The 16,002-nt window shown below is 42.6% G+C and overlaps 2 pseudogenes; one reads left to right on the top strand and one right to left on the bottom strand.

The window, feature by feature from the left end:
* Nucleotides 1-706: 706 nt before the first annotated feature.
* LOC134930586 (5S ribosomal RNA) lies at nucleotides 707-825 on the bottom strand (annotated as a pseudogene).
* Nucleotides 826-8,788: 7,963 nt separating this feature from the next.
* Nucleotides 8,789-8,907, top strand: LOC134931416 (5S ribosomal RNA; annotated as a pseudogene).
* The last annotated feature ends 7,095 nt before the right edge of the window (nucleotides 8,908-16,002 follow it).

Genomic DNA, 16,002 nt, shown 5'->3' with positions numbered 1-16,002 from the left:
ATGTTGCCCTTGTCAAATAAGGGAAAAAAAGCGGCAAAATTAGCCCTTTTAATTATAAGTATATAAGTATATACGTATAAATGTTATGCTGTCCTAGTTGGTGGTGCACCCAGAGCCAGAAAGTATGCAAACTTGAGAAACTGGAAGAAAAAGGAAGGCTCTTGTGTGGGCGCACTCTTGTGGAAGAAGTAAATTTTATATTATAATTATGGTGGAATGTTTAAAACATAACTTTTAATAGTATTATTATAACACAAGGTTCTTCCCTGAAATCTGTCCTTCAAAATACAAAGTTGAAAACATCTTTACAAATAAAATGTTCTGGTCTCTTTATGATAAAGAGTGTATGGGAGGGTTGTAGACATGAGATGGTCATACCCCCATTCCCCCTGACCAGTACAGGATTACTGTATTGATGGAACCACAGGGTGGTCAAGACACAATGGTATATGAGGCTGTGCTCTTTGGCTATAAGTGACTAGGGTGATAATCAGAAGTCACTCCTCTATGGGCGGTACAGAAAATTAGCATACACATATCAAGATTGTAAAAAATGCGAAACAGGAAATAATGAACATCCTGAAAGCAGTGCAAACAACCATTATGTTATAAACACTGAGATGGAAACTGAGATATAGAGATTGCTGAATGGAGATAGTGGTGATACTGCTGTTGGTGTTAATATCACATAAGTGAGGAAAATCCTACTCTACAACACCAGGTATTCGCAGGCAGTCTCCCTTCCTGATACTAACCTGGCCCAACGCTGTTTAGCTTCCAAGATCAGACGAGATCGGGCGCTGGCAGCGTGGTATGGTAGTAGAGAATTTTTATGTGAACACCAATGAGAGTGCACCTATATAGGAATGCTGAAATTTTAGAGAGACCGACAGAGAAGTGATAGAGAAAGAATTGTGGAAATATGTGGATCTGCTTTCCACGTTAGACCCGATTCCAAAATTCCCACTCACGTGGTGCAATGTTACGGGAATCGTGAATGAGAGTCCACGAAGTTAGTGATCACAGAAAGATGAGGTTGTCAGGATTGGCACTGTTAATTGTAATCAAAGAACTCCCTGACTGCTACGCATGTTGTGGTTTGTCCAAGAGAGATAATTCTTTGTGATGGATAACAGATACAAAATATACAAAAACTCACACCAGTAGCAGAATTGTTTGAATCTTGAATAGATAATGGAGGCTTTGAATCAATGAATTACATACTATAGATAGGATATGTATATCCCATTATTAACATATGTCAATTGCTGAAAAGGATAAAGGAATAAGCATAAAGAGACACGTCAAATCCAAAGTAATAGACAAAAATGAGAGGTATGTGCTAATTATATGCATATGTCAATTGCTGAGGAGAATAAAGCAAATAAAGAAAAACATCATATCCAAAATAACAGGAAAATATGAGAGGTATATGTTAATTATATGCATTTCCTATTAAATCTTTGGATATTTGCAGCTTAACCTCAGACGAGGTGCTATATGCTTGGTATGCTGTAAGGACCCCTGAAAAATATATACCACTGTAATACACACAGAAAGTGGGATAATTCAGGCACTTCTGCCTGGGTTTACAGTAGGAGTTACTATCCGTGGCATGCAGCCACAAGATAGTGGGGCTTACGGTTTCACCAGTGAGATGAGAGAGCCAGAGAGAGCAAGCAGGTAAGTAAGGCTGATGCCAAGATGAAGCTGTGTCGGCGAGACCCCTTGCGGAATGCGGAAAACGCGTTTCGCCCTGAGGCTTGTTCACTTCCGGGTTCCGTATGGTCCTGTGTGGGGAGCGGGCTTTTATAGCAGCAGAAGGTCAAACAGACCAATAAGGGAGTGTTAGATGACAGTTGTAATTGCTGCTCGTGTGCGCGGTTGCTGGGAGACAGCGGTAGCGACGCTATGACGACAGACCGGGAGGACTGAAGGTGATTGAAAAATCGCGAGATCACGGACGCCATCTTAGATGTGGGCATAATGTGATTTAAGCTGATGGCACTTATTCGGGTTACTATAAGTGAATTGATTGACTTGAAAATGAAATAGAAATAAGAAAAATGTATAAAAATAAAATAATATAAAGTTGGAAAAATAATTAGATACGCTTGACCTGGGGATAAAGGTTGTTGGAGTGGTCAAGGAGAAGCGGAAGGCTAGATGGAGGTGATTAAGAGATCGCGATGTGGCGGACGCCATATTGCAAGTGGGAATGATTTGTCTTGAACTTATGGCAATTATTGATTGTTGTTAGATCGGCAATTGGAAAAAAGGGGGGGTGTGTGTAGGGGAATCAGGTGACGCATGTTGGTGAAATGGAAAGGAAGGGAAATGGAACGGTATGTAGTGAGGGGAAGGGGAAAGGGGGAGGAGTGAGGGAAGGAGGGACTGGTTGGACGGTGAACAGGAGTGTGGTTGGCTAGGGGTGGGGGGAATGAAAAATAGGAGGAAGTATGTGTTGGAACAGGGAGAGATGGAGGGATGGAGAAAGGGGAAGGGGGAGAGTAGTGGGTGGGGAAGGGGAGCAGTGGGAAATGAGGGATGGTGAGTGGTTTGTTTGGGAGCTGGTGTATTGTACGGGGGTGTTAATGGCTAGGAGTGGTAGGGATGAGTGGACTGGTTTATGGTGAAAGGAGAAGGAAAGGGAAAACAGGAGGTGCATGTAGAGACAAGGGGGGGCTAGGGGATAGGGGGGTATGGTTGGGAACCTGAGGTGAGGGTGAGAGCAGATAGAGAGAGGTAGTGGATGGTGAATGAAGGAATAGAAATGCTGAAAAAGAAATGTGGCAAGGTAACAGTGTGGCCATTTGTTGGTACACCGGAAAGTAAAATTATGCACATGCAATTGCACACCGGTGTAGATGTGCACGTGTGCAGGTAAACTGATTTTATTAAAAAAAGAAGAAAGAGAATATTGTTGTTGTCTAAAAACATTTGACGACAAGTGAGAAGTAGATGAGACATTTTTTACAGAAAAACTCCATAATTAATGGTTTCATTAAGCCCAAAAGGTTTCAGACTGTTTAGACGAAAAATCCATTCACTCTCCTTTTTATATAGTTCTTTGGTTATGTCTCCTCCTCGTATTCCGAGATGTATCCGATCTAAGCAGAAGGTCTTGAAACCTTTGATGGATCCTTTGTGGACAGAATTAAAGTGTCTCGCTACTGATGTAAGCTGTTTCATTCGTTTAAGATCTCTGGAGGCATTGCGGATGTTTCCCAGGTGTTCTAATATTCTTTCCTTCAATTTGCGTGTGGTCATGCCTACATACTTTAGATTGCACTCGCAAGTTATGCAATATATCACAGCCTGCGTATTACAGTTAAAAAAGTGTTGTAACTTGATCAACTGGCCAAACCTATCAATGACCGTGTTGGTTTGCAGGATCTGAGGGCATGATTTGCAATGTCCGCACGGGAAAGAACCTGTGATAGAAGGTTTTTTGATGTTTGAGGAAATCAAATTGCTGTGCACTAGGTGGTCTTTCATGTTTTTAGATCTGCGCCAGCTCATTTGTAGTGGAGAGTCAAAAAGAGGTGCCAGATCTGGGTCCAGTTGTAAGATGGGAAGATGTCTGGTTATGGCTCCCTTCAGCTTTCTCCATTCGGGACAAAAAGTGCCAATGAAGCGAATGGTATCCTCCTGCTCAGTGCTCTTGCTTTTCTTTCCAAAAATCAAATTATCTCTCTTGGTTGCTACAGTGGCAGTGTATGCCCGTTTGAGTGAGCGTCTGCTGTAGCCTCTATCCAGGAGACGGTTAGTGAGTTCCAAGCTCTTGGTTTTGAAGGTAGAGTCTTCTGAGCAATTACGTCTCAGGCGTAAATATTCCCCTTTGGGGATGTTTTCCACGGTGGGCGGAAAATGGGAGCTTGTTTGGTGAAGAAGACTGTTAGTTGCAGTTTCCTTCCGGAATAATTCCGTTTCTAGGAAGCCTGCATTAGATTTGTAGATACTGAGATCTAAGAATGGTACCCTATCTGGACTGATAAAATGTGTCAGGGTGATATTGAGATCATTTTGATTAAGCATCTGAATGAACTCCATGAGCAGGCTCTGATTTCCATTCCAAATTAAGAAGACATCATCGATGTATCTCAACCACAGTATTACATGTGTGGTGTATTTTTCATTCCGAGTGTTGAAAACGTGGAAGTGCTCCCACCACCCTAGAAAGAGATTTGCATATGTTGGTGCACATGCTGCACCCATTGCAGTTCCCCTAATTTGTAAGAAAAATTGATCTTGAAACACAAAATAATTTTTGGAAAGAACAAAAGTGAGTAGCTGTAAAAGAAAATCAGAAAAGTCATTGGTACCAATTTGGTCCAGAAAGAATTTCACTGCTGTCAAACCTTGATGATGGTTGATACTGGAATAAAGTGCCTCAACATCTAAGGTCACTAAAAGAAAGTCATTCTCAAAATGGATGTTGTGAACTTTTCGCAATAGGTCGGCAGTGTCTTGTAGGTAAGATGGTAAGTCAAGGACAAAATCACGTAGGTGTAAATCCAAAAACCGACTCGGCTGCTCCAAAAGTCCTCCATTACCCGACATTATCGGTCTGCCTGGTGGATGCTGGGTGTCTTTATGAATCTTGGGCAGAAGATAGAAAGTTGGAGTTCTTGGATTCTGGACAGTCAGATATGCTGCTTCTTGTTTTGTGATAGTTCCTTGTGTAGCAGCCTCTTGTATCAAAGAGGTGTAGGCTTTCTGGAACCTTTTGGTGGGGTCATTGAGAAGTTTTTGATAACATAGGGGGTTGAACAATTGTCTATGTGCTTCCGTGATATACATTTGTAACGGCCAAAGGACAATGTTGCCACCCTTGTCCGAAGGTTTTATAATTACGTCTCGCCATGTTTCCATCTCACGTAATGCTTTCCTTTCTTGGAAGTTGAGATTTCTAGATGGATATTGATGGGCAGTTTTAATTTGGACGTAGATGTCGTCAAATTCTTTAGACACCCTGTTGAGAAAAACCCTCATTTCCGGGCTGGTATTGTCAGTTGGGAAAAATGAAGACTTGGGTTTACATTTGGGTCGGCAGGGAATGTTGTCTTGCATGTTTGATTCCAATAACAGGTCCTCCAGGGCTTGGACTGCTTGAAGTTCGTCAGGGGATAAATCTGTACTACTGTTGATATCTTGTATTGCACGGTGTTTTGCAAAAAACTTTTTTAAAACAAGAAGCAGCATATACCTTAGATGTTGAGGCACTTTATTCCAGTATCAACCATCATCAAGGTTTGACAGCAGTGAAATTCTTTCTGGACCAAATTGGTACCAATGACTTTTCTGATTTTCTTTTACAGCTACTCACTTTTGTTCTTTCCAAAAATTATTTTGTGTTTCAAGATCAATTTTTCTTACAAATTAGGGGAACTGCAATGGGTGCAGCATGTGCACCAACATATGCAAATCTCTTTCTAGGGTGGTGGGAGCACTTCCACGTTTTCAACACTCGGAATGAAAAATACACCACACATGTAATACTGTGGTTGAGATACATCGATGATGTCTTCTTAATTTGGAATGGAAATCAGAGCCTGCTCATGGAGTTCATTCAGATGCTTAATCAAAATGATCTCAATATCACCTTGACACATTTTATCAGTCCAGATAGGGTACCATTCTTAGATCTCAGTATCTACAAATCTAATGCAGGCTTCCTAGAAACGGAATTATTCCGGAAGGAAACTGCAACTAACAGTCTTCTTCACCAAACAAGCTCCCATTTTCCGCCCACCGTGGAAAACATCCCCAAAGGGGAATATTTACGCCTGAGACGTAATTGCTCAGAAGACTCTACCTTCAAAATCAAGAGCTTGGAACTCACTAACCGTCTCCTGGATAGAGGCTACAGCAGACGCTCACTCAAACGGGCATACACTGCCACTGTAGCAACCAAGAGAGATAATTTGATTTTTGGAAAGAAAAGCAAGAGCACTGAGCAGGAGGATACCATTCGCTTCATTGGCACTTTTTGTCCCGAATGGAGAAAGCTGAAGGGAGCCATAACCAGACATCTTCCCATCTTACAACTGGACCCAGATCTGGCACCTCTTTTTGACTCTCCACTACAAATGAGCTGGCGCAGATCTAAAAACATGAAAGACCACCTAGTGCACAGCCATTTGATTTCCTCAAACATCAAAAAACCTTCTATCACAGGTTCTTTCCCGTGCGGACATTGCAAATCATGCCCTCAGATCCTGCAAACCAACACGGTCATTGATAGGTTTGGCCAGTTGATCAAGTTACAACACTTTTTTAACTGTAATACGCAGGCTGTGATATATTGCATAACTTGCGAGTGCAATCTAAAGTATGTAGGCATGACCACACGCAAATTGAAGGAAAGAATATTAGAACACCTGGGAAACATCCGCAATGCCTCCAGAGATCTTAAACGAATGAAACAGCTTACATCAGTAGCGAGACACTTTAATTCTGTCCACAAAGGATCCATCAAAGGTTTCAAGACCTTCTGCTTAGATCGGATACATCTCGGAATACGAGGAGGAGACATAACCAAAGAACTATATAAAAAGGAGAGTGAATGGATTTTTCGTCTAAACAGTCTGAAACCTTTTGGGCTTAATGAAACCATTAATTATGGAGTTTTTCTGTAAAAAATGTCTCATCTACTTCTCACTTGTCGTCAAATGTTTTTAGACAACAACAATATTCTCTTTCTTCTTTTTTTAATAAAATCAGTTTACCTGCACACGTGCACATCTACACCGGTGTGCAATTGCATGTGCATAATTTTACTTTCCGGTGTACCAACAAATGGCCACACTGTTACCTTGCCACATTTCTTTTTCAGCATTTCTATTCCTTCATTCACCATCCACTACCTCTCTCTATCTGCTCTCACCCTCACCTCAGGTTCCCAACCATACCCCCCTATCCCCTAGCCCCCCCTTGTCTCTACATGCACCTCCTGTTTTCCCTTTCCTTCTCCTTTCACCATAAACCAGTCCACTCATCCCTACCACTCCTAGCCATTAACACCCCCGTACAATACACCAGCTCCCAAACAAACCACTCACCATCCCTCATTTCCCACTGCTCCCCTTCCCCACCCACTACTCTCCCCCTTCCCCTTTCTCCATCCCTCCATCTCTCCCTGTTCCAACACATACTTCCTCCTATTTTTCATTCCCCCCACCCCTAGCCAACCACACTCCTGTTCACCGTCCAACCAGTCCCTCCTTCCCTCACTCCTCCCCCTTTCCCCTTCCCCTCACTACATACCGTTCCATTTCCCTTCCTTTCCATTTCACCAACATGCGTCACCTGATTCCCCTACACACACACCCCCTTTTTTCCAATTGCCGATCTAACAACAATCAATAATTGCCATAAGTTCAAGACAAATCATTCCCACTTGCAATATGGCGTCCGCCACATCGCGATCTCTTAATCACCTCCATCTAGCCTTCCGCTTCTCCTTGACCACTCCAACAACCTTTATCCCCAGGTCAAGCGTATCTAATTATTTTTCCAACTTTATATTATTTTATTTTTATACATTTTCTTATTTCTATTTCATTTTTAAGTCAATCAATTCACTTATAGTAACCCGAATAAGTGCCATCAGCTTAAATCACATTATGCCCACATCTAAGATGGCGTCCGTGATCTCGCGATTTTTCAATCACCTTCAGTCCTCCCGGTCTGTCGTCATAGCGTCGCTACCGCTGTCTCCCAGCAACCGCGCACACGAGCAGCAATTACAACTGTCATCTAACACTCCCTTATTGGTCTGTTTGACCTTCTGCTGCTATAAAAGCCCGCTCCCCACACAGGACCATACGGAACCCGGCAGTGAACAAGCCTCAGGGCGAAACGCGTTTTCCGCATTCCGCAAGGGGTCTCGCCGACACAGCTTCATCTTGGCATCAGCCTTACTTACCTGCTTGCTCTCTCTGGCTCTCTCATCTCACTGGTGAAACCGTAAGCCCCACTATCTTGTGGCTGCATGCCACGGATAGTAACTCCTACTGTAAACCCAGGCAGAAGTGCCTGAATTATCCCACTTTCTGTGTGTATTACAGTGGTATATATTTTTCAGGGGTCCTTACAGCATACCAAGCATATAGCACCTCGTCTGAGGTTAAGCTGCAAATATCCAAAGATTTAATAGGAAATGCATATAATTAACATATACCTCTCATATTTTCCTGTTATTTTGGATATGATGTTTTTCTTTATTTGCTTTATTCTCCTCAGCAATTGACATATGCATATAATTAGCACATACCTCTCATTTTTGTCTATTACTTTGGATTTGACGTGTCTCTTTATGCTTATTCCTTTATCCTTTTCAGCAATTGACATATGTTAATAATGGGATATACATATCCTATCTATAGTATGTAATTCATTGATTCAAAGCCTCCATTATCTATTCAAGATTCAAACAATTCTGCTACTGGTGTGAGTTTTTGTATATTTTGTATCTGTTATCCATCACAAAGAATTATCTCTCTTGGACAAACCACAACATGCGTAGCAGTCAGGGAGTTCTTTGATTACAATTAACAGTGCCAATCCTGACAACCTCATCTTTCTGTGATCACTAACTTCGTGGACTCTCATTCACGATTCCCGTAACATTGCACCACGTGAGTGGGAATTTTGGAATCGGGTCTAACGTGGAAAGCAGATCCACATATTTCCACAATTCTTTCTCTATCACTTCTCTGTCGGTCTCTCTAAAATTTCAGCATTCCTATATAGGTGCACTCTCATTGGTGTTCACATAAAAATTCTCTACTACCATACCACGCTGCCAGCGCCCGATCTCGTCTGATCTTTGAAGCTAAACAGCGTTGGGCCAGGTTAGTATCAGGAAGGGAGACTGCCTGCGAATACCTGGTGTTGTAGAGTAGGATTTTCCTCACTTACGTGATATTAACACCAACAGCAGTATCACCACTATCTCTATTCAGCAATCTCTATATCTCAGTTTCCATCTCAGTGTTTATAACATAATGGTTGTTTGCACTGCTTTCAGGATGTTCATTATTTCCTGTTTCGCATTTTTTACAATCTTGATATGTGTATGCTAATTTTCTGTACCGCCCATAGAGGAGTGACTTCTGATTATCACCCTAGTCACTTATAGCCAAAGAGCACAGCCTCATATACCATTGTGTCTTGACCACCCTGTGGTTCCATCAATACAGTAATCCTGTACTGGTCAGGGGGAATGGGGGTATGACCATCTCATGTCTACAACCCTCCCATACACTCTTTATCATAAAGAGACCAGAACATTTTATTTGTAAAGATGTTTTCAACTTTGTATTTTGAAGGACAGATTTCAGGGAAGAACCTTGTGTTATAATAATACTATTAAAAGTTATGTTTTAAACATTCCACCATAATTATAATATAAAATTTACTTCTTCCACAAGAGTGCGCCCACACAAGAGCCTTCCTTTTTCTTCCAGTTTCTCACGTTCCTGGTTTGACGTCACAAATACACCCAGCGTTCACCCAGACACTCCTCCGTTTCTCCGGCCACTCCCGCGTTTTTTCCGGAAATGGTAGCGTTTTTTCCCACACGCCCATAAAACGGCCTGTTTCCGCCCAGAAACACCCATTTCCTGTCAATCACACTACGATCGCCAGAGCAATGAAAAAGCCGTGAGTAAAAATACTAACTTCATAGCAAAATTACTTGGCGCAGTCGCAGTGCGGACATTGCGCATGCACACTAAGCGGAAAATCGCTGCGATGCAATGAAATTTACCGAGCGAACAACTCGGAATGAGGGCCATTATCAGATAGGAAACATATTAGTCAAACAATAGTAGTCATATTTTCAATATAATCCGATAGGAGAAAATGAGCTAGGTCGAACTGAGTGTCTCGGCAAGACTTTAGTGTATCGGAATCAAGATTAAAGAGTACCATAGTCATACACACATCAATGAAGTCACCTACAAAATGAGAAAAATCCAAAAAGGGAGCTATCCTAGACACACAACAGATATTAAGGGGATGTAGGGTAAGAGTAGAAAGAATAGAAAGAAAAGAGAAGGAAGAAAGAAGAGAAAGCAATCTGGCATACTGACAAACCCGGGTTTCAGTAAAGAGCAAACAGTATTAAGACCACAATAGGACGTTGAATCCGTCATTCAAAAAGGCTTCATTAAGCATTAGGTATAGGGTGTACTTGTTAAAAAACCATTATAACATGATTTTTCATATGCACGTCTAGGGAAGTAATAAAAGGCAGCCATTTTTGATAAAATTTATGAACACCGGATTGTGCTTCCAATCTAGCATATTTACGCTCAAAGTGCAATATTTGGAGAAGTTTCTGTTTCACTGCACCCAATTGGGGAGCCGATTTTTTAGTCCAGTGGGCCAAAATACATTTCCTGGCCACTGGTATAATCGTAATAAGTAGGGGAAAGGCAGATCTCTCCAATTTCTGTGCAGTCCAAACAGAAAAGTTGAGCCCCATGCATGCAAGCGGATCAAAAGTTAACTTGGTGTGAAAAAGTGAGTTGACATAAACAATTAATTTGGACCAAAAGCATTTCAATTTATAGCAATTCCACATGCAGTGGGAATAATCTGCTATCATAGTCCTGCATTTCAGACAATAACCTTTTTCCTCGATAACCATGTGGCGCCTTTGACTTGGTGTTATATAAGACCTATGAAGAGTTCGGATGTACACATCTTGGAGATAGCTGGACTGTAAAGTTTTCAGTGAAAGAGCATGGAGGGATAATACATCACTAATCTGAGTAACAGATGGGATATCTGATGCCCATTTATGTACCAAAGCCATCCATTGAGGGTGAGTGCTGCAGCAGGTTTTCAAAAGTATTGTATACATGTACCTTACCTTGTAGGTTTTATTTAGCAGAAACTCTAGGAGAATATCAATGTTTATGAGTTGTGAGGGGAAAATAGGCGTGGGATGTCTAGTAGCCCAGTCTATTCTAACACTATTTAAATAGTGCCTGACTTGAAAGTACATAAATCTGTGAGTGCGAGGCAGTTCAAAGCGTTTGGAAAGGTCTAAAAATGGGAAAATAGTTCCTCCGGGATCAAAAACCTTGTAGGAGGTATCCAGTCCTCTAGATTTCCAGTAATGGAATAGCGAGTTAGTCAATGACGGGGGAAAGGAAGGATTACCCCATAAGTGGAGGAAATGAGAAATGTAGGGATTTCTACGACAAATTTTGTTCAAAGTGACCCAGGCAGCGTATGTATCTCTAGATAAAATATGGGATTTTATTTGGGTAGGAATGTTCGACAATTTGGTCTGAATCAGGGCTCCAGGGGAATATGGGTAAAAAATAGCTTGGTCCAGGGTAGAATCTGTATAGGTGGAATTATTCAGAATCCAGTCACTAATATATCTAAAAAAGGTAGCTAGAGAGTAATTATGTAAGTCCGGGTATCCCATTCCCCCATTTGCCCGTGGAGTGATGAGTTTAATTTTAGCAATCCTGGCACTGGCATGCGCAGCACATTTTATTAGGGGGTGCACCGTCGGAGGGGTGTGTCTAGCACCGCCTTTTGGGCGTGTCTAGCACTATCTATTGATGGTCAACGCATAAAATATACACCTTTGTACCAATCCTAATAAAGCAGATACATTGTCAGATGTTGTGGTGTGCACCAAACAAGCACCCCTGATGGCATTAACTGCAATTACACTGCTCCTCCTCAGCCTGGTCTGGCTCCCCCTCTCTTTCACCTGCAAGCTGCAGCAGCTTACTTACAAATCAGTCACTCACTGACACTGACAGTCGCAGACTAGTACTGCTGCTGCTGGAAAAACTAGTGACATGTCAATGCTGCTGCTGGCCGTCTGCCAGTATTGAATTTGTCTTCCTAAGAGGAACGCTGGCTGCATGCTGCTCCTCATCAGTGGCTGGCATTGGCATAGCATAGAAGGAGAGAGGTGTGTATGTGGCGGGTGTGATGGGTGGGCATGCGAGCAGCATGATGTAATCACGTCACATCACGCTGTTTTTGTACATGGTGGTGGAGCTGGGAATTTGAAAGCCGGTGGCAGTGGCACCCTTGATTAACCCAGGCGTCCAGTCAGTAATGCAGTCCTGACAGGGTGCAGCGCAGAGGGGACAGTAATCAGCCTGCTCGGCGATCGCTGCATCAGGCATGTGAGATCGGAGTGCCAGACATTAGGGGGTGCCTGTGCGCACCAGGAACCCCCCCTGCGCACACCTATGAATCCTGGGCCTTTTGCCTTGCCATATGAATTTCGAAAATAAACTTTCCACCCTAGCAATATCTGACTTGTGTAAGGCCAATGGAATCATCTGCATGCAGTAGTAAAGCTTCGGGAAGATAATCAACTGGATTATGGCAAGTCTGCCTAGTAAAGAGACCGGCAATTTTTTCCATGATTCCAGTCTAGTTGCTATTTTGGATATAATGGGGGGAAAATTTAGGGAGTATAGTTTAGTTAGATCCAAAGAAATTTGGACACCCAGATAGGGGAAATGGGAGGAAGCTAATCTAAAAGGGATATCGTGTTTGGCAATGACGTCTGGGCCGGCTCCTCCAAGCAGCATTATTTCAGATTTTGTCAAGTTGACTTTGAACCCCGAGAGAGTTCCAAAGGAGTCAAGAAGGTGAAGCAGGGCCGGTAAAGAGTGTGAGGGTTTGGAGAGGAAAATAAGTGTATCGTCAGCATATAGAGCTATCTTCACTTCGAGAGAATGTATGCGAATTCCATGTATGAGAGGGGAGCTACGTATAGCAACAGCAAGAGGTTCAACAGCTAGAGCGAAGAGGATAGGGGATAGAGGACATCCTTGGCATGTACCTCTGTGTGCAGTAGAAAGGGGGAAGATAAAAGGCCATTGCATGATACCAGCGATTTGGGGGAGGCATATAACGTACAAATTATCTGTATAAAATGAGGGGGGAAACCAAAATTATGTAGAGTTTGAAAAAGATGGGGCCATAAAACTAAATCAAAAGCTTTTTCTGCGTCTAACGTAATCACCATGTTAGGAGAGGAAGCGCCAGACAACGAAGAAGTTTGCTGAATGGCCGCTAACACTCTCCGCACATTCACTACAGAATGTCTGCCGGTGATAAATCCTGTCTGGTCTGACTTGATCAAGATAGGCAGTATAGGCTTCAATCTCTCTGCCAATATCTTTGTCAATATTTTGTAATCAACATTTAGCAGAGAGATTGGCCTATATGAACCAGGGAGGCTAAGGTCTCGCCCAGATTTGGGGATGACCTTTATAATAGCGTCAGAGAAGTACAGAGGGAGAGATTGTTGGTCAATTATAAAGTTGAAAGTGTCCGCCAGCGGCCGTGCTATCTGTGGAGACAATATTTTATAAAATTAATTTGAGAATCCATCAGGGCCGGGCGCTGAGGCTAGTTTCAAGTTTCCGATAGCCCAAGAGATCTCCTCAGGGGTAATGGGGTTTAACAGGTTTACCATTAACATTTCTGGTACTTGCGGCAAGGTCAGGGAATCCCAATAGGAAGAAGAAAGAGAAGAGATAGGGGGTGAAGAAGAGGGAGAAGGAGGAGAGGGGATTGAGGCAGAGTTCCCTAATGACTCCTCTGGAACCACTCCCGGGGCTGAGTACAGAGAATGGTAGAAACATTTCATAGTTTCGATTATCTGTGAATCAGAGTCGGTCTTGGAGCCGTCTGGACGTAACAAAGGGTGGACAACCGTATGTGGTCTAGACCCTTGCAGCAGATTCGTTAGGAGCCTCCCAACTTTATTCCCAAACTTATAACATTTGGAATCCACATTAAAAAGGTATTTGTCTCCTGAAGTTTGGAGAAACTCGTTATAAATTAGTTTAGTTTCTAGGTAAGCAGTTTTGTGTGCAGGTGAAGGGTGTGTCTTAAACATTTGGAAAGCAGTAGAGAGTTTCTCTTGCAACTGCAAATACTCTTGTTTATGTTGTCGTTTGGTATTTGAAACAAAGGCTATCAGTTCACCTCGAAGGACCGATTTGGCCGTTTGCCAAAAGAGAGGCGGGTTAGAAGAGTAATGAGTTGCATTTATTTCTGCGTATTTGTTCCATTCAGTTAGAAGCTTCTGCTTTAGACACTGGGATTGAAACATGTGAGAAGGGAATCTCCACATCGGAGGAGTAGATTTAGATTTTCCAAGGGCTAATTTCATATTGATCAACGCGTGGTCTGATAAAAGGGGGGTTCAATCCCTACCGAGGTTAGGGAGGGAAACAGGGATTCAGCAAGTAGTATGTGTGAGGAGTTCAACAAAAAAGGATTTTTTATATTGAGTAGGGGCATAAACATTACAGATAGTGAAGGTGGTGCCAGCTAGGGAAAGGGACAGGGTCAAGTATCTACCAAGCGGGTCAGCAAAGACAGAGGTCACCTATATATTCAAGGCCTTTTTTGCTAGTATTGCACTCCACATGATTTAGTGTTGAAGGACGCTGAACCTAACAAGGACCAGTTCATAATTTGAAGCTTTTTCACTTCATCCGGCATCAAATGGGTTTCCTGCAAACAAATAAGGTCAACATTGTGTTTGTTAAGATAGGTAAAGAGTTTGCGGCGCTTAGCCAGTGTATGGATACCTCTAATATTAAGAGAGCCTATGTCAAGAGACATTAAAGTGGTCTTCAAGTGGTAGCTGCAAGCGAATGCCAGAAAGAGAAAAGTGAAGAAAACAAAAGGGAGAAACATGAGGGTAAGGGAAGACAGAGGACAGGGGGAACCAAACCATTCCTAAAAGTGAAATAACGGACCTCCAGAAAAATTCCTGGTACGTGTATCGCTGTGATTACAGGTATCAGGGAGTGTCTTTTAATATCAAAACTTCAAAGCAAACTATGTACGGCAGAGCTCCGCTCTTCCAGCTACTTCTTTAAACATATAATATCCAAACATAGGCAAAGACAGTCATACAACACGGACTGCCTTCCAATTATAACAGTATTACAGTATATAAGTGTATAAAAGATTATATGACTTCGAACCCAAACTGAAACTAAAGTTCAGGTGCAGTGTCATACAGAAGAAAACATTTGTCAGATATAAGACTAAATTCACGGCATATGCCTCATTGCAGGGTTACCAATAATATGCTAAAGTCAATTTCCAGGTAGTAGGGCCACAGGAGTCTCACACAGCCATATCATCAGCTTCTGCACTAGGACCTGTCCCTTTCTCTTCAGACTCTTCCTTGAGATAAGCTGCAGCATCCGCAGTGTTGGAAAAGTCAGCAAAGCCTGACGCTGTGAAGATTCTGAGTTTGGCTGGGAACAGCATATGAAACTTGCGGTTTGTTTGTATCAGCGTAGTGCACACTGTTGAAAAGGAACGCTGCGCTCTGGAAAGTTCCACAGAAAAGTCCTGAAACAGCCGTAGGGTATGGGATTCCCAGATGAGAGGATTGTGTTTTCTAGAAGCAGACCAAAGCACCTGTTTATGCAGGAAATTCAGAGTTTTAAAGATGACAATCCTCGGTTTGTGTGCTGAGGCAGGTTTCCCTTTCAATCACTATATCAGAGCACTCTGATTCAACATGAAGTAGTTTAGGAAGTGTGTGATGGACAAAATATTCCAACTGCGTCCCTTTGATGGACTCAGGGAGTCCGGTGATACGTAGGTTATTACGTCGTGTTCTGTTTTCAATATTGTCCAACTTGTCAGACATGCGTTTGTTATCTAATAATAAGTCTTTCACTGACTTTTGTAATGTATGGATATCATCCATGTTCTGGCTAATGTGCGCTTCAGCCCCTGTGATGCGATCAGACAAGCGGGAGATCTGTGTGGTAATGTCAGCGACTGCTTTCTGTAGTAATGGTGCCATAGTGGGTTGCATAGCCTTAGTAAGTTCTTTGTACGTGAGGGAAGCCGTCTGGTTACCGTCTGACATACCTTTGATCCCCTCCGAAGCAGAGATAGGTTTCGTCGCCACTGGCATCCCCGGACCAGCGTCCGCGCCGGGCGCCATTTTTGCTCGCC

Source organism: Pseudophryne corroboree, chromosome 5, assembly GCF_028390025.1.
Source record: "Pseudophryne corroboree isolate aPseCor3 chromosome 5, aPseCor3.hap2, whole genome shotgun sequence".
In the NCBI taxonomy this organism is placed as follows: domain Eukaryota; kingdom Metazoa; phylum Chordata; class Amphibia; order Anura; family Myobatrachidae; genus Pseudophryne; species Pseudophryne corroboree.
Note: the sequence above shows the minus strand (reverse complement) of the source record. Positions and strands in the feature narration are given on the sequence as shown.